The sequence below is a fragment of the Agelaius tricolor genome, unplaced genomic scaffold, assembly GCF_023055355.1.
Source record: "Agelaius tricolor isolate 1412-34295 unplaced genomic scaffold, bAgeTri1.0.p SCAF_13, whole genome shotgun sequence".
Classification (NCBI taxonomy): Eukaryota; Metazoa; Chordata; class Aves; order Passeriformes; family Icteridae; genus Agelaius; species Agelaius tricolor.
In genome coordinates, this window is record NW_027269273.1 from 10,586,276 (window position 1) to 10,604,645 (window position 18,370).

At 39.7% G+C, this 18,370-nt stretch overlaps 1 protein-coding gene across 2 annotated transcripts in view; it reads left to right on the forward strand.

Moving 5' to 3' along the window:
- Nucleotides 1-18,370, forward strand: part of BMPR1A (bone morphogenetic protein receptor type 1A) — a 74,212-nt gene that overhangs the window by 20,764 nt on the left and 35,078 nt on the right. Inside the window, exons 2-3 of one of the 2 annotated variants that reach the window (XM_071438706.1) lie at nucleotides 16,660-16,781; nucleotides 17,754-17,805. The gene's annotated coding sequence lies outside the window, so the exon portion shown is untranslated. The remainder of the gene's footprint in view (nucleotides 1-16,659; nucleotides 16,782-17,753; nucleotides 17,806-18,370) is intronic. The other variant, XM_071438705.1, reaches the window with a different exon arrangement.

The following is an 18,370-nucleotide window of genomic DNA, read 5'->3' on the forward strand; positions in this document are numbered from 1 at the left end:
TTTTGCACATGTCAATAGGTTTGATCAATTTAAATATTGTTATTGTCAGAAAACAGCAGTGATCTTGCAGAGAGTCAGCTAAAGAAAAAAGTGAAAATTGTTCCTCCACTGATATATTCTTTGTAACAGCTGTATTGGAAAAATTTCTTATGTTAAAAGTGGCTTTTTTGATATTTTAATTGATTATAGTAGCATCTGAGGAAGCCTTTTTAAGGAGGATAAAATAAAGTAAGATAAATGTAATAAAGACTAGATTATAAGGAGCTTGCCATTATAATAGTGCACTGTTTTGCAGTACTGCAGTAGAGGAAATCTAGCACTTCCTAGGTTCTCCATAAACTATTTTAGTTTCACTTGCTGACAGTGGCTTGGAGAGCTTTTTATCTCTTTTTCAATGGTAGTTGTGTATCCTGCTGCTGTATGATTGCTGTTTGACACAATTATTTCTCATAAAAACATAACATGAGAACAGTCTGAACTTGCAGCTCATCAAAATACACTGAACTTTAGATACACAATTATAGCCTATGTGAAAACTTCTAATATTTACAGTTGACGAAGGAGTTTAAAAATTCTAAAATCTAAGGGATTTTTTTAATGTAGAAAACATTTTTTTAACTAATCCAGGTGCTGGAAAACCTGTAAAAATGTGCTCTCAGAGTGCAGTAATAGCAGAGTTGTTTGTCACCACTTCACATGCAGTAGACCCTTTGGTTTCTCTTGTGGAGTCGGTGTGCCTGAAGCAGCACAGGGAGGCTGAGGAGCTTTGGGGTGAGCCCTTCCCCTGCTCTTTGGGTTTTAGGTAGGCTGAGTTCTGGAGGATTTGAACTTCCATCTGGAGATGAGCAGTAGCTAAAAGAAAAGCTGTTCTTTGTCCGCATCTTTTCCTTCCTTGTTTGATTATTCTAGACAATCTCCCTCCTCTTCATCCCAGTCAAAGTATAGAAAGTATTAACTATTGGTAGCTATTTAATTTTTGCAGGACACCTTCCTATGTACATTGCTGATAAACGGTTTTTTGTTGTGACCTTTGAAGCTGATGGAGGGTGAATTCTTGTTCTTCCTGCTCTTCTTGATACACCTTTGAAAGTCTCATCTGTCAACTCATCTGTCAACAGAAGGGTATTGCTTCATCCTGCTCATGTTCTCGCTGGATTTGGTGCAACAGATTCTGCATCTTGGAAAGCATCTTGATCATGCAGTTTTCAAATTATCAGATGCCTTTTTTTATTTTTTTTTCCATGACCTCTCCCTCCCAGAGGCAGATCCAGGATTCTGAGGCTGGTTTTCAGTTTGTCAGTTCTGGGCTCGGGTTACAAGTAGTGTGATAAGAATTACATATCCAAACTGCTGCTATTTTACAGTATCAAAGAATGTTCCTCTTAAGATAGCTTATAAATATTTCACATCTTTTAACAAAGAGGAACTGTGAACAGCTTTCAGCTCATTTAACAGAAGAAAACACCCCCTATGGCCAGCCAAGAAGCCCCCACCTCTGCCAAACCTGTTTGCTGGACTCTGTGCATAGAACTGATACTGTCATTGTACAAATTGCAAAGCATTAGGGTCTGTTGGCAGAGAGATAAACCTTCCCCCTGAGGGAGCATGTAGACAAGGAAAGCCTGCAAGCTCTTAATTCATCAGGAGAATTTTTGAACACTTGAATTTTGAAGCTTTTTGAGCAGTATTTTGAAGAATGTGTGTTGTATGGTTGCCTCTTCTCCCTCCCTAGTTATCTCAGGAAACACAAAATATCCCAAGGCCATTGGATGCCTTTGCAAGCCTTGGCAGGAGTTAGCAGTGTCCAAGGGCACTATTAGGAGTTTTTCTGTTAGGTCATACATATCTATGTCCCCTGACATCATTGTTTCCTCCCTATTTCCCCACTCCCTTGTCTGGTTTTAGGAAAGGGCAAAACCCATATAGTCTGATCTACACAAGGTTTTGGCAGTCTGACAGTCAAAACTTGCTTAATCAGGTCACTGAATTATCATACAATATTCTGGTTTATTAGAGACACATCCTGTATTTTAAAGAACTTGAGAATTTCTGGGTCTCACCTGATTTCCAGACATACATGCTCAATTAAAATACATGACAGCATCTTAAACTCAGCCTTTCCTGTGTTTCCTGCAACTCCAAACTTTTCTTTTTGTCCTTACCCCAGATATTCTTCTTTCTAAATAAGGAGGAGTTGGGTTAAGGAGATGCTTACATTACACTGGTGGCAGGCATCTGCTCTAGTGACTGCCAGAATATGATTGCATGCTGCTCTGATTAAGATTTAGTTACACTGCTTAGATCTTTCAAGTTCTGTTTTTGAGCTATAAGCTTGTTATTGAGTTGTTGTGTGGTTCTGTTTAAATATACTTAAATATTTGTTCTATTTTAGTTCTAAGAATATACTAATGGTAGAAGGAATGTGCAAGAGTACTGCTTCTATTCAGCAGAGCTTCTTTTTAAACATACTCATTTATTTCTGCTTCCTTAAGTAACTTTTATTGTTTTATCTTGTAACTCTTCTAAAGACATCAGAACCAAGTCAGACTTTCCAGACTTCCTTGTGTGCTGGAAAGTGTTTCCTGACTTGCACTCACATATACTTGAATAAATCACCTGAAGTAAATGCAGGGGCACACCTGGGGTGCATTCTTTATTCTACAGAATGTTCACTGTTAAAGCAATCCCAAGGAAGTAACCCATTGTTGGCTCAGGGCTGATAGTAAGGACAGCTGTGTGTTTCTGTGAAAGATGCTCCTATCACTAGAGCCTGTGTAATTCACAGCAGACTGTGTAATTCTGTCTCAGTTTTAGTCATTTTCAAAGCTGCTTATTATAAGGTGAAAAGTCATTTCATCATTCCAAAGTTTCTGTGGTTTATAAGAAAGGGACTCCATATGTAAGTTTTTTAATGTTCTTTTACATGTTAAAAAAATAGGAATGCTGAACTTGTTCTTCCTTGACTTTGTAGACATGTAATCTTACACAGTCTGTACATTTTCCCTGCAATTTTGTTCCAACAATTGCATTTTGGATTTGAACAAGCAAAAGTTGTCATGATAGTGTGTATGTGTACATATATATATATAGAGAGAGAGAGAGAGAGATATCTTCTTTTTGCAGTCTTCTTTAATTATATGTTATATATATAGTAGTTTTAATTTATGCATCTTGCTGTAAAGAAAAAAACAGAGGCAAAATGTAAATAATCAATCAATCCTTTATAAAACCCTTCAGGAAAAACTGACTTTTTTGTTGTTTGTTTCCAGTTTGCTCTTGGACAGCTTTTCACCTTTCTTTACCTGAAGAAGGAAGCTGCTGCCCCGAACTGGGATTCTTTTCTATTTCCAGTAAATACTTTTGGAAAGTATCTAGTGTTGAAATCTGTCATCACTTCCAAGTGTCTTGCATTCTTGTCAAACAGAGAATGCTGAAGTTCCAGTTCATTAGTGGGCTGAAATTTCTGTCTTCAAGGAGTAGGGAAGCTCAGTAGCTTTGTGGTTCAGTGGAAATTATGTTATGTTGAAAGGACCTACCTGAAGAGTGACACTTCAGTTGTGTTGTTTTTACCTGTTTAAAGGATGAACATATTCAAGGAGGGCTCCTGTTAGTGAAGTCTGTAAGTCATATACAAAACTTGCTTTTTTCAAAAAAACTTCTTTTCAAAAATTTATTTTGAGCATATAACCAGATGTGGCTGAATTCCTTTTGAGCCCAAAAGATGTTTGTCTGCAGCTGGGCCCTTGTCTTGCAGTCTTTGAGCAGTGGTGTGTACAGTCTGTAGTCTGTGTTACAGAAGGTACAAACAAAGAAATCTCTAAGAAAAGATAACTCAGCAATCTTATTTGGAAATCTTTGCTGCCTTCCCCTCAAATTCTCAGTATTGATTGCTATTTTATAAGTAGTTCTTCACATTGCTTAGGAGGAGGAGGCAGCTGCTCTGCAGGGAAAAACACAGCTAAGTGTTTTTCCCTGCAGAGGAGAAAAAAAATTATACAATGTTGCCTGTACAATTTGATAAAATAGATGTCATGCATCTGAAGGGTTAAATCAGCTGAGACTCATGTAGAGCTTCAGCATAGCCAGTAAAGAAGCTATCAGTGTTAATATTTTGCTGGTTCTTTTATTTATATGTTAAGCCTGGTTAACATAGAAATGGCTTGATGGTTTAATAGAATGCAGATGAGTCTCAGTGTAGAGAGGGACAGAGGTTACCTATCTATTCAAACTCCTTTTCTTATTTTTCCTTTATTAAAACAAGAATTTTATCCACTTATTTGAGTAGGAAATTAAATAGCTAAGTTAAGGGAACATAAAAAGATAGTCTATTTTCCTTTTTCCCCACCAAAAGAAAAATGGAGAAAGAAAAATGACTTAGGGTAATTAATAATAGAAAGTGTATCTGTTAAAATTGTTTTAGCTTTTTGTTGAAAGATATGCATCCCACGGTGTGCTAATTTAAACATCTGAAATGGCTCTGCTTTCATCTTTTTTCAAAGTTGGGGTTTTATTAGATTTTAAATATTATTAATTAGCTACAAAAGGGACAAAGATGGAAAGATAAAAAATCCTTCTTGTGCTGGTCCATGTTCTGTGCAGTAGAACTTTGTCTCCACTGTTTTCAGACTGGTCCTGTATATGGGGAGCTGTGCTTGGTTGGGCTGAGCAGTGTGGATGTTGTCTTCAGCTTTGAGTAATTGTGCTTTGTTGGGATTGTTGTCTGTTCGTGGGCAAAAGGAAACAGCATCAATTCCTAGCCCAGTGTGCCATAAATGCTCTTACCTGTGCATTTCCAAGTCTTTCTAGAAGGGAGAATCCACTGCATCAAGGGTGAATCAGTCTGCAGATGATAACTCCTTAAAGCGTATTTCCTGTTTGAATTTAGATGAGATTCAAATGTCAGCTGCTGGCTCTTGTGTCTTCAGTAAATAGAAAAAGCTGCTAGAGTCAGAGAGTTTTGTTTTTTGTGGGTTTGGGGTTTTTTTGGCTGGTTGGGGTTTTTTGTTAGAAGTCATATTAAAGCAACAATGTCAAGTATCTTAAGTTTCTTGCAGCAGGACAAGCTTTCCAGAGCTAAAATAAGCATGAGTTTTTCAAAACCATGATTGAACAATAACTACCACGAATGCTTGCTCATGTTTTTCTGATGCTGTCTTTCAATGTTGATGGAAAAGCTTTCATATTATTTTTCAAGCCACTCTGGACCACAGTGAAGTCTAAATTACTTTTCCTACATACCAAGAATAAAATAACTTCTCACTTGGTGTGTATATATGGTATAAAGCATATATTAAAACTGTGGTTGCATCTCAGGGGTCTTCTCCAACCCCAAGAGTGCTTGATTGGCTAAAACTCAAATTATGGCTCTTTTCTGCCTTTTCCCCTTTCTTCCATAGGCTTTGTGCGCACCTCTGTAAAAAGTGATGTCTTTAACAGGCACAGCAGTGAAGGATCAGTTGTGCTCATCAGGTCCCTCCTGGGAGCACCCTGTCCATCCCCAGGGTGGGATGATGCCTTGACTTCCAAAATAAAGAATGGAGCTGTGTCTGAGGGAGAGCAGCTGTCAGGTTTGTTAGCTCAGGTCAGCATTGTCAGAGCAGTTGGAGGAGTGTGCAGGGTGCCAGGTGTGTCACAGTTCTCAGCAGGAACACCTCTGGTGCCTTTACAGCTTGGTTGACAAAAATCTCTCCCACGCTGAAGAAGCTGTGGATTTCATTTAGCCATTCTTTTTCAAGTCTCTTTTTTTTTCAGGATATAGCCCTTCTCTTTTAGGGTTTGTTCATGGAAGGTCGTGTTGCTGTACAAAATGAACCTGTTCCCAGGCAGTTAACCAGAAGAGATCTGTATTGTTCTCTGCAAGTGGCCTGTCACCACCTTTTACCACAATGAGTTTTTATTGTGGCTTTGCTAAGGGGGGAAGAAAAAGGCAGCTTAGTTTTCTTTCAAATCCTTGATGAGGGCACCAGGACTCCTGTGCATTTTAAGAGAATTTGAGATGTGATGAATTCTTCACCATTGCTTCCAAATACATAAATCAATAGGAAATGCAAGAGGCCAGATTAGATATTAGATAACTGTACAGCATGTCCAGGAACCTGGTGATGGGTTTTGCTGCCCTGTGTTTGTTTGTGCCCTTCAGGTCTATTCTGGATGTAGTATTTCAGAAATCTGTCATTAGAAATCTTAGGTCAAGTTGAAAGCATTCATAATACAGTGACCAAAGAACTAGAGGCAGTATAACATTCTAGCATTCAGAATGAACAATTGTTAGACTTAAGAGCTGAAATGGCTGAGGATTTTTGAGCACCTTAATGTCTACACTCAATTACTCTTGTGTATTATTTGCTGTGTATTATTACTCCAGCCTGTTCACCTCGGCTGGGACAGATGTTGAGGCCATGGTGGCCTGAGTTTAGACTTGCAAATCAAGGGCTGTATCATCATGCAAATGGTAAGGATGAAAATTATTTTGTGCTCATGTCTTCTAAAATTCTGATGAGTAAAGAATACTTCAGCAAATATCCAGCTGGTTTTATTACTTGAGAAATTTCTTCTAATTGTGCATCAGGCACACCATCACTGACTGGTCAAGGGATGGGATTGTCCCTCTGCCCTGCTGCAGCCTCGTCTCAAGTCCTGTGTGCAGTTCTGGGGTCCACAATACAAGAAAGATAGAAAGCTGTTAGAGAGTGTCCAGGGGAGGCCATGAGGATGGGGAAGGGCCTTGAGGGGAGGAGAGGCTGAGGTTCCTTGGTCAGTTCAGCCTGGAGAGGAGGAGGCTGAGGGGAGACCTCACTGCAGTCACAGCTTCCTCCTGAGGGGCAGAGGAGGGGCAGGCACTGATCTCTGCTCTGTGTGACACTGACAGGAGCCAAGGGAGTGGCCTGGAGTTGTGTCAGGGCAGGCTGAGGTTGCATATTAGAAAAAGTTCTTCATCCAGAGAGGGTGGCTGGGCAGGGGAACAGGCTCCCCAGGGCAGGGGTCACAGCTCCAAGGCTGGCTGAGTTCATGAAGCATTTGGACAATGCCCTTGGGCACATGGTGTGACTCTTGGGGTGGTCCTGTGCAGGAGTTGAACTTCTATGATTTTTTGTGGGTCCCTAACTCAGGATATTCCACAATTCTAATTTCCATTTGGCTTATTTTCTTCTGAAATAACAATGTTTAAAGAAATTTCAGAGACCAAGTATGCTCCAACAAGTCCCTAGTACAAACATCTTACTAAAAGAGTTTGTTCCATAATTATAGCTTCCTTGTGTGTAACCACTTTTGCAAAAAAAGAGGACTTTTGTTTTCAGGGGATAATATTCAGTTGTCTTAATAATGAATTGGTCTCATTGTATCAGGAGAAGTTTACAGTACCTGTAAACGGATGAAGGAAAGTTCAATTTGCTTGAGATGAGATACAATGACTACCATGGTAATTTCACATGGTCATCTGGATTATAAAGCATTCTTGCACTTGATGTACAGAAAGGGGGGGATTTTTTTACCACTGAATTACAAAAATGGGTAAAGCATTTAGTTGTGTATCTTCTCTGCCAAAGACTTACAGTTGTTTCAGGAGCTTAAGTTAATTGTGGAAAGCCAAACATTCCTGTAGACAGCCATGTGTAACATTGTGCATTAAAAGACTATGGGGTATGACTTTCTGAAGTTTTGTCCAAAGTAATCTATGAAAATAACCAAATATCTAAGTTTTAGATACTACATGTGGTCCAAATGAATTCTCAAGTTGTCTAGAATAATTTGATATATTTTTCTATGCCTTTCTTTCTTTCTTTTTGTTTTGCTATATGGTGTTATATATGTTAGTGATTTAAAGAAAGCAGAAGACTGGATGTCAATGTGTCCTCCAAAGGTTCCATACTCTTGAATGTCAGTGTGTAATCCATGTACTTTCCTATAGAAAAACTTAAATACTTGATAGGTCTGCAGATGGTGAAGGCCTTTAACCTTACTGTGGTGGGAGTGGTGTCTGAGGTGTCTCCTGATTTCCTTATAGAATCTGTCACACTTCCATGTGTTCAGAGCTGTTGAGCTGATAGCTCCTAGTGCTTTGTTGAAGGCAGTGATCTTGTTGGAAAGGTTTTCTCATTCCCATCTACGTGTTCCTGTGACCTGTGTTTCTTGTCAGAAGCCAGCCAGCCTGCAACCTGTGTTTAATATGGTTTTGTGTGTGTGGATTTGGTTTGCATGGCAAGGTTTCTGCTGCAGCTTTTGTGAGAAGCTTCCAGGAACTTGCCCCATGTCAAATGAACCCAGTGCTGGCCAGATCTCGGAGGGACCCACAGCTGGCCAGGCCTCAGCCCATCACTGACGGTGGAAGTGCCTCTGGGATAACACATGTGAGCGAGGGAAGGAGTCCCTGTGCATAGCAACTGCACCTGCAGAGAGGAGGGAGAACATGTCAGAGAAAGAAAAAGAACTCTGCAGACACCAGGGTCAGTGGTGAAGGAGGGGTAGGAGGTGTTCCAAGTGCCACAGCAGATTGCCATGCAGACCATGGTGAGGCAGCAGTGCCCCTTCAGCCCATGGAGGTCCACAATGGAGCAGAGTTCACCTGCAGCCCATGGAGAACCCCATGCTGGAGCAGATTTATACCCAAAGGAGGCTGTGACCCCATGGAAAGAGGAGCTCATGCTGGAGCAGGTTTGCTGGCAGCACTTGTGATGCTGTGGAAGGAACCTGTGCTAGAGCAGCTTTCTCCTCAGGGACTGCAGCTCCTGGAAGGAATCTACACTGCAGCAATTCATGCAGGACTGCAGCCTGTGGGAAGGAGTCACATTGGTTAAGCTATAGGGGAACTGTTTCCTAGGGGAGGAAGCTCATGCTGGAGCAGTGGAAGAGTGGGAGGAGTCCTTCCCCTGAGGAGGAAGGATCAGTTGAGACAGTGCCTGATGAGCTGATTGCTGTCCCCATTCCCTGTCCCCCTGCTCCACATGCAGGGAGGAGGTAAAGATTTTGGGAGTAAAGTTAAGGCCACCAGAGGGGAAGGATAGAGGGAACATGTTTTTAAGGTTTGGTTTTATTTTTTGTTATCCTATTTCAATTTGATTGAATTTGATTAATTTCCCAAGTTGAAATTGTTTTGCTTGTGACAATTATCAATGAGTGATCTCTCCCTGTCCTTATCTCAACCCACAAGCCTTTTGTTATATTTCTTCTCCCTGTTTAGTTGAGGAGGACAGTGACAGTGGCACTTTGGGCACCTGGCATCCGGTCTGAGTCAACGCAGCACACTACTTAAAAATTTAGACATTTGTAATATAAAATTTCAATTTAAGAAAGAAAATATCGATCCTACACGCACAGAGGTATAAGGCAGTGTGGTAGAACAGTAGTGTAGTTTTCAGGTGGTTTGCTCTATAGTATTTTGATAATGTGCAAAACCACGGAATTCTGAAGTTGTAACAGAATTTATTTATATTTTTAAATTGAAGGTTCCTGAAAATGTTTCTCACCATTTGAATTACTCTGTAAAATAGACAAATAGAAGAAATACTTGACCTTTTGCAGGAATCTTAGGGGGAGAGAGAAGAAGATCAGCTATCAGAATGTGGTCTAATATGTCCTGTGGGACAGGCAGAAGCTAAATTTCATTGGCTCTTTTGTCAGGGAGAAATGGCACTCTGGGCAGCATTCCCAGCATCAGCATTAGGATAAGAACGTGCACCTCACAGTCTGTGTGCCAAGTGATCCAATTGAATTGGTGCTTGCCTCCACACCAGGCACCCTACCAGCCAGGTGGCAATTGTGGCCCAGTGACTGTCTGCAGCTTGGGAAATGTGGGGATGCTTTAACACAGCATGGAGCCTGGGGGAGGGGTTTTTTTGGTAAAATTTTTTGCAACTCAGGAAGACTTATGAAGTCAGTGGTGTCCCAAGCAGCCTTATGTTTTCAGGGATGTCAGGCACAGCAGAAGACTGTTAATTGTGGGGCCACTCTGTCATCAGTATCCCAAGAGGAGGCTGAGATTGTGGGTGGAGGAGCTTTGGGCCAGGTACCTCCAAACCTGTGCTAAAGCAGTTGAGTTTTACATCTCTCTTGAAAACTAAGCATATTTGTTAGAGAAATTGTTTTGGATACTTGGAGAGCTGTGGGATGTGATGAAAGAAGGAGTTGCTTAGCAAAGGCTTTTGCCCAGTTGTTACTTGACAAAGCTTGACAAGTCAAATTCTGACTTCACCTCTCAGCACAGAATGAACTGGTGACTTTGATTTGTCACCACTGCTGCAGGCTGATGGGTTTCCTTTTGAGGGTAACTGCTTTTCTTTTAACATCAAGCTGCTGTCAGATTCCTTTTACCTCTGAAGTTTGGAGAGTGAGCTGATTTTTCAGCTTCTACTGGCTCACTGGTGAATAATATTTAAGAGGACTGAGAGGAATTCTGCAGTGTTCCTGGGAGCACTGGAGAAGAGCTCCCAGGAGCTTGTGGAGCTTGTGGAGTCCTTCAGATGACTCCAGATGATGTAGCTAGGCATGCCAAAATGAAACACTGAAGATACCCTCTAAGAAATCAGGAGGCTTAGACTCTTTCTGGTATGAAAAAATACATCTGCTAGGGCAAAGTAAAGACCTGGTGGAATTATCTAGCCCTGCTGATGAGGTAGAATGAGCCTTGTGCCTGGATTCTCATGGCCCTATAATGAATTATTTATGCCACTTGATGCTGTGGAGAGTAGGGTTGTCACTGTTGAGCAAGAAATCACACAAATTCACCAGGATAGCTTTAATACAAAAATTCTCTTCTTTTATAGATAGGTTCCACACATTCTACTTGATAGGCTAATTAAAAAAAAAAACCATCTTTCTCACAAACAGTCCTTGGGAAGAACAGAAAAACAGCACAGGAAAACACCACCTGCAGGTTGTTTACACTAACAAGTTATCATCGTTTCTCTACAACTCCCTAAAAAGTCTCACAAGTCCACTGTGAGAAAACAAATCCTGTTTTCCTGCTCTCTGCCCAGGCTGTCACATCCACATATGGTGTATTATAATTTATGCACTTTGGTGTCATTCTGGAAAATGCTTTTTTTTTCTATCAGGTACTGCAGAGTCCCACCTTACTCAGGAATTTTTGTGCTCTCATGCTTCTGGTTATGCCCAGGGGCAATGATATTTCAGGAGCTTCATTGTGTAGACCATTTTGTCTTCTATCTCAACAGGCATTGAAGATGATGAAAACAAAAATGTGTAACGAGGGAAGGGAGAGTGCTTGCTTAGCTGCTACATGGTGTGTTGGTCCTTCAGATGCTTCCTCTTCAGGGTATCTTGTGTCTGTGTGTGCTTGCATGGTTGTAAGGCCTCAGAAGGAAAAGCTCAGGTTGTTCTAGGGCACAGATTCTCCCCTCCTATGAAAAGGGGACAAATGATGTGAGGAGTCTTCTGATACCTCTTGAGTAGGCAAGAGGAGCTGTCTGTTCTGCAAAAAAAATTCTTTGCTGTGCTAGGCCTGGTCCTTTGAACTTCCAGTTAGTCATGTTCATTAAATAAAACAGAGTCAGGAAGGAAAAGGTTGTATGGCTCAGATAGAGAACAACTTCTCCCTCCAAAAAGAGGGTGATCTGAATTAAGGAAAAACAGTTGTAGGTTTCTGTGGTTTTTTTTTTAATCGTACAGATTGGTCCTATATTTTCTGTCAGGCTGCAAGGTCAATCAGGAATTGATTCCATTAGTGGCAGCAGCACACATTAATTACTCCACCTGCCTACACAACCAACCAGCCAGGTTAGATTAGTACTGGAATGGCCCAGTTGATGTTTCAATCTGTATTATTTCTGTCCTGTGTGATATGTCATTTCCTTCAAATTGCTTCATGGTAGTATTTGTGAAGTTCTCAGAAATTATTAAGAATGCTTTTTGCCGTCAAGGATCCATGCAGTAATCAATAAAAACAACAAAATCTAGGCTTTCCAGGAACAACCTGGAAGTGCTGGAAAGATCAGTGGTGTTCTGAACTAATTTAAGTGTTTTGACCAGATATATAGGAAGGCCAAACCAGTGTAATACAGATGTGAAGAACTGTAAGACATGAAGTGCTTGAATGTTTTATAATCCCTTGCATTTTTAATACCTTGCAAGAATAACTTAATGATTGTTAATTAAAGCTCATGGGAAGGTAGGTATAAAAGTAATTTTAAAAATTAGCTTTCATGGAGGTATATTTTTACTAGCATGATTTTGAACAATTTTGAACTACCTTGCCACAAAGATCAAATAAATGTGCTTGAACCATGTCTCAGGCTTTCATTTTCCCCTCTTGCTACCTGGAAGACATGGTGTTCAGGGACTGCAAAGTGTTTGTTCAGCCAGTTTATTTCATTTCATTAATTGCTCTCATTGTATTTGGAAGGGCTGTTTGTTCAATGAGATGTTCTTGCTCATATACCTTCAGCGTTTGACAGACAAAACCAGCAAGCCCCAAATTTGCCATACAGTATGATGTTCACTTTTCCCAGCATGCTGTGGGGGTTTAGCTCACATGGAAACTTGTTGAAAAAGGTTTCCTTAATAAATTCTTATATTTGGACATGAACTATGAAGTAAAATTTGGAACTTTGGTATGGCTTTGCAATTCAACTTCTATTTCAGAGCAGTAGTAGTCCTGTAAAAGCAATAGATGACAAGAATTCTGGCTCTATTTTCTAGTGGCAGTTGTGAGATTGTTAACTGAAGCATCTTCCAGGCTACCATATGGGTCTGCAGCATATTTTCATTGTGCATAGATTGCTAACAAAAAGCCTATTGTCTAGGGCTATAGTTTACCTGAAGAGGAATAATTCTGCTTCTGAAACCTCTACCATCTCTGGTTACCAGAGCTGTCAGCTGGCCATGAACTCTGTACACAGAGATGTGTTGCGAGCACCACGCATTTTTCTCCTTTTCCCTTTTGCTCCCACCCCAAGTCTCAGATGCTGAATGGTTTTGACCTTTTCTTTTCCTGGTGTCTGTGAGTCTGATATCACCCAAGCCTGTGTCTGTGCCATGATTTGAATTTACAGAAACTCCAAAACAAGTGCTGTTTGATAAACTGAAATAAAGGCATGCTTACCTGAATGGGCACCCTGCAGAAGTGCTCTGAGGATGGCTGGAGGAGGTTAAAGAGCAGGAAAGAAGTAACTGGAAGCTGGAGTGAATGGTCAAGTACTTAACCCTGTCTGTACCAATGAGTCCTTGTATGATCATGCACTTAATTGCACTTGAGTTAGTTTAACTCTTATGTTACTTTAAGTTACCTTACCAACTTCTGTTCCTTAAATACACACTGTATTTAACAAGTAGAAGGCTCCTTCAGGAAGAAAGATAATTTAAGATGAATAAAGTAATCCACCTGGAAACTGGTGAGGCAGTTGGAGCAGAGTGGGAATGAACAGAGTGCAGGAGAAATCAAGTGCCAGGAAAGTTTTTGGCATCAAAAGAGACAGGTGAGGGAATGAGTTGGATGTGGCCCTGGAACTGAAGAAACCGGAACTGCTGAGAAGGGAAGCAGTAAGTGGAGATACGTGGTAAGACAAGAAACAAGGAATCCACAGGCTGAGTAAGTTTGCTCCTCAAGGCAAGTTAGACTGACTTGAGCTTTGCCGCTGCGAGTCCCTGCGGTCTGTCTGTCTGTCTGTCCTGCTCAGAGCTGCTGCTTCCTGCACTCTGCTAGCAGGGGAACCACCCCCACTCCTGAATGAGGTTTAAATCAACTCACTTCAGATTTTCTGACTGTTCCCTGGGGCCTGCCAGTGGCAGAAAATCTGCAGTTTTCTGGGTTATCTGGGTAGCTAGTGTGTTCATGTTATTCTGATTTTTCTTTTCCCAGCTGAGTGCTGATATTTTTCAGTTGATAGTATATAAAGATCTTAAATTTAATCTTGGCATTAAGAACCATTTGTAGATAAATCTGGATTTAATATGTAACTAGTGACAAGCACTGTGAGGCGCTGTACTTTTGAAGTTGTGCCTCTTATGGTTGCTGTAGGTTTGCAAATTCTAATAAAGTAAAGGTATAGTTGTGCAAATATTTTATTCCCTTGTTTCATTTTGTACTTGATGGCACTTCTCTGGAAGATGCCATCAAGAATGGCACTAAACATTTTGAAGAACTTTTATATTAATAATTAAGCAGTTTGGATAAGTGTATAAAAATAAATATTAAGGTAAATTGATTTTTGTAAAATTGAATATGTTCTCAAGTACATTTCATGCTGATGAAGAAGTGGAAGAAATAGTAATGCTGTGAGGTCACTCCTGTAATTTAATAATTATCATTAACTTCTGTCCCATATCTGACAGAGGTTTTGTAGTTTTCCTTTTAAAAAGGGGAGAGATGAATCTGGAACTGACACAAAAATTCAGTAAGTCATAAAAGAGTCTGTGTCCACATTACCAAGCAGAGTGGTGTAATAAGATCAGACCTGTCAGGTGCTGAGAACCTGGCATAAGTGCTATACAGGTGGTGGGAGTTTTATTTCAAGCTGGTCCTGGTCTGATTCTGTGGCTGAATTCCTCTTGGTGGTTGAAGCGTGCACAATGTACACCTGAAGCTCGTTCTCTGATCTGATTTTATTCAAAAGAAATCTGGTTCATGTACTTGATGACTACTTTGCAATGTAAAGCAAAGCAAGGAAAAGAGGTTTGTTTGGGAGATGGACTTCAAAAGTGCAGTCCTGATTTGAATTAAATGCTAATATAGACATACCTAGAGTCATGCAGATCAGGAAGTTCACCAAAATAAAGTTGTTTAGTAAGAGAGCTTAGATATCTGATCCATGGGGTTGGAATCAGGAAAGGCAATGAATACTTAGAATTGAACAGCTACTTCATCAGTTGGGGAGTTTGGAAAAATATAAGGAGGACATGGTTTTAAAAACAAAACAAGAAACCTCTGAGCTGCATTGTTCAGAAATGTCTTTATTCTTGCAAAGCAAACTCTTTAAATAATACAAAGTGGACTTTATATTAATCAGATATTAGATACAGGGAGATTGGAGGTGTTGTAAAAACAGAAAGCACACCAACATTTTTTTTTTGTTCTTTTGGAGTCCCTCAGAAGATGAACTTAGGTCCTTTGTTAGAGAGAGGAGAAGAGATAGCTATATTTTACAGATTCTTGACTTTAAAAAGCAAAAACAATCTCTACAAACACAATTGCATGGCTAGAATGTTTTTTCAATTTTACCATGGAAGAAATAAGTCATGTCAGCTTGTCTGCTCAGAGGAGACAGTTGTCTTTAAGAATTGGTGCTATCTGATATTCTGGATGGTTTTGGGTTACCATTTAGCACAAATTTATTATTTATTACCAAGACTATTAAACCTCAGTGTGTGAGGAGCAGTGCTTATAAATGGATGTGGAGACAGAAGTATTCTGACCTTCTTGTAATGGAAAGGTCTTTATGGTGCTTAGGAAGGAAAAGAGAAGGAGAGTGGATGCTGAAACTCTCTGCTGGAAATCATACACATCGTTTTTCTGTTTGCACCCCTCCTGTTAGTCTTGGTATTCAAAAGTCATTCCATCTCTACACTGTATGAGTGGATGTATGTTATTTATGTTATTTAACAGTATAGCTGGAATGGTGGTGTTCAAGCCTTTGTGTGATTTTCAAGGTTATGATCACAGTCATAAGACTGGAACTTCTAAATGGTAATATTTTTGTAGGATCTTCTCAAAAGCTTCAGATGATGGAAACATTCAGAAATTGTGACACTGATAAAATGGGAAAAGTTGGCAATAGGTGGCATCTGCTCACTGTGGAATCAAACTAACAAAGCTGGTAAGCCCATCTTAGCTATCAGCAATGCATCTGAAAATGCTGGGACTTGACACAAGTCAGGCTTGCTCACAATCCTTAAGAGAACTGGGTAAGAACCTGTGCCAGGCTTTCCTCTGCTGCTGGGATGTACAGCAGTTTAAAAACTTAAACCAAAAATCAAACCCACCTGACTGCCAGTACCTTTGTTTAAATTCTTGGCTTGCTTTTCAGTTCCCAGGAGTAATCATGCCTGTGCACAGCTACAAAAAAACTATCAATTATTTCTCTGTATATTGCAGTTCCTGGTGTATTGGAACTAATGGTGTGACACCATTGGATATCTGGTGTGGAACTGCAATCTTACAGATACTCTGGTGTTTATAATAAAGATTGAATTGTGCATGGCTTGTTTTTTCCATGGGTGTCACCAACAATGTATCCTTTCTTTGGACATTAGGGAGAAGTTCTTCACAGAAAGGGTGATGGCACTGCCCATAGAGGTGGTGGAATCATTGTTCCTGGAGGTGTTTTAAGAACAGACTGGAAGTGGCACTCACTGCCATGGTCTGGTTGACAAGGTGGTGTTAGGTCATAGGTTGGACTCAAAGATCTCAAAGGTATTTTCCAGCTAAAGGATAGAAATGTTTTTGTTGGCTCATTTTTAATATGAGCAATTACTGATAACAGTAAAATTATTTTAAAATTTTTTTTTGTGTCAACTGCTGCAACTGTGCAGCTCTTGGATATGCATGACTCTTAGGAAGTTTCTAGCTGGGAGCAGCTCATCATAGGAGATGGTTTCTGTAATTCCAGATACAGGTATCTGCAATGTGCATTTCACATTCTAGACCAAAAACTGTCAACACAGTTTCTTCAGCCATCTCTTTAATCAAATTGTCTTTGTATTTTGCAGATCAGTAGAAATATGCATTTCCATAATACCACCTTTGAACTAATGAAGTGGAAGTACAGATGAAAACAGTCTGGAGGAAGCTGGAAGTACAATACAGTTTCATTCAGTTTCCTAATTTGGAGGTAAGGTTAATGCATGCAAAATTTTATTTTGAGTATTTCAGGGATAAAAAGCATATGATAAGCAGCCACCATATCTTATAAAAAATTTCAGAGCCACCTCTTTTATGCTAGTGACAGTCTTTAATACCATATTAAAACAGCTGTTTGATCTAATCTCTGTCTCTATCTCAGTTATGAAAAAAGACAACTCAGCCTCAACTACAGAGACATCTGTTGTACAAAGGCACATTGGAAAAGAGTTAGGATATCTGGCAAATTTTGTTTGGTAGACTCTGCTTAGTCATGAATACTACTAATGCTTTAGCTGATTATTAGTTTAGTCTATTATTTTGCTGATATGACTAGGAAAAAGCTTTACACAGTGTCCAGTGGCAGGGCATAAGCATAAGTAGTTGGGTTGAAAACTGGACACAATACTGTTTTGAAAAGGGAAACATAAAACACACACCCCCAACCACCTTCACAAGTTACTTTTTATGCCTTGTAGTCCACTGTCTTTTTAAAAAAGACGAGTAGTATTAGAAGCAGTTGAGGGAGGGAGGTTGTTTTTTGCTTTCCCTGTATGTAAATAGCTGATCTGGCAAAAAATAAAATGGCAACACCACTCCACCACAAAATTTCTCTATCTTCACACAGTTGGTTTTCTTTTTACTAGGGATTATAGGCTTCTAAGTCCACAAGCACACAAATGGCAAGAAGAGGGGAGCTTATCAGAACCAAATAAAAGCAAGTCCTTGTGCTAATTATTCCTGCTCCTATGTATTGCCTCTTGTTTTCATACTTTTTACAGCTGAATTTCAATAGCAAAGGGACAAAGACAAAAGAAAAAAATTGATCATGAGTGCCAAAAGAGGGAAATACTATAAATACCAGATGTGAGCAGGGTACATTGCCCAGGTGTTGATCAGACATTTTATGTGCTTCCTGAGTCAGATCAGCAGTATTGTATTTCATTGCCTGGCCTGCTTTCAGGTATGTCTTTGAGCCCATTTATGAGTTTGGACACCTACAAAAAACAGTAAAGGTGAGTGTTTTTAAATATTTGTTATATACAAAAGGTGTCTTCTGTTTGCATTTAAAACTGCTGCCTGATAGTTTATTTGTTAGCTCCTGATTGGCTTACAGAGAGAAATTGGGATTAAATTTATTTGGTTGTATCTTCCATTTTAGGGTTCAGTGAAGAGTATCAAATGTGTGACAGTTCTCAAGATAGTTTATTTTATCTTTCTTTAATATGGGATCTCTGTAATACAACCCTTCATTGTACTTTTGCTAATTCTACTTTATTTTGTGATTCAGTGTAAAATTTTCTTTCCTCTGACTCAGTAGGGTAAATAGCTCTGTTTTCATTACACCTGTGAATTTGTGCATTTCTAGTGCAATGCAGCTGGAGAAATTCTGATTAGTATATTACATGTAATCAGTAGGGTTATGTGTGCTCAATTCCCTTCTGCAACTGATGTCCCATATGGTGTTGTCTCTTTAGTTAATAGAAGGATTTTGGTTGCATGATTACTTTATTTTCTTTGGGATGTTGAAAACTGGACTTGGATGACTTCCAGCACCACCCATTAAAATGTCAAATACTC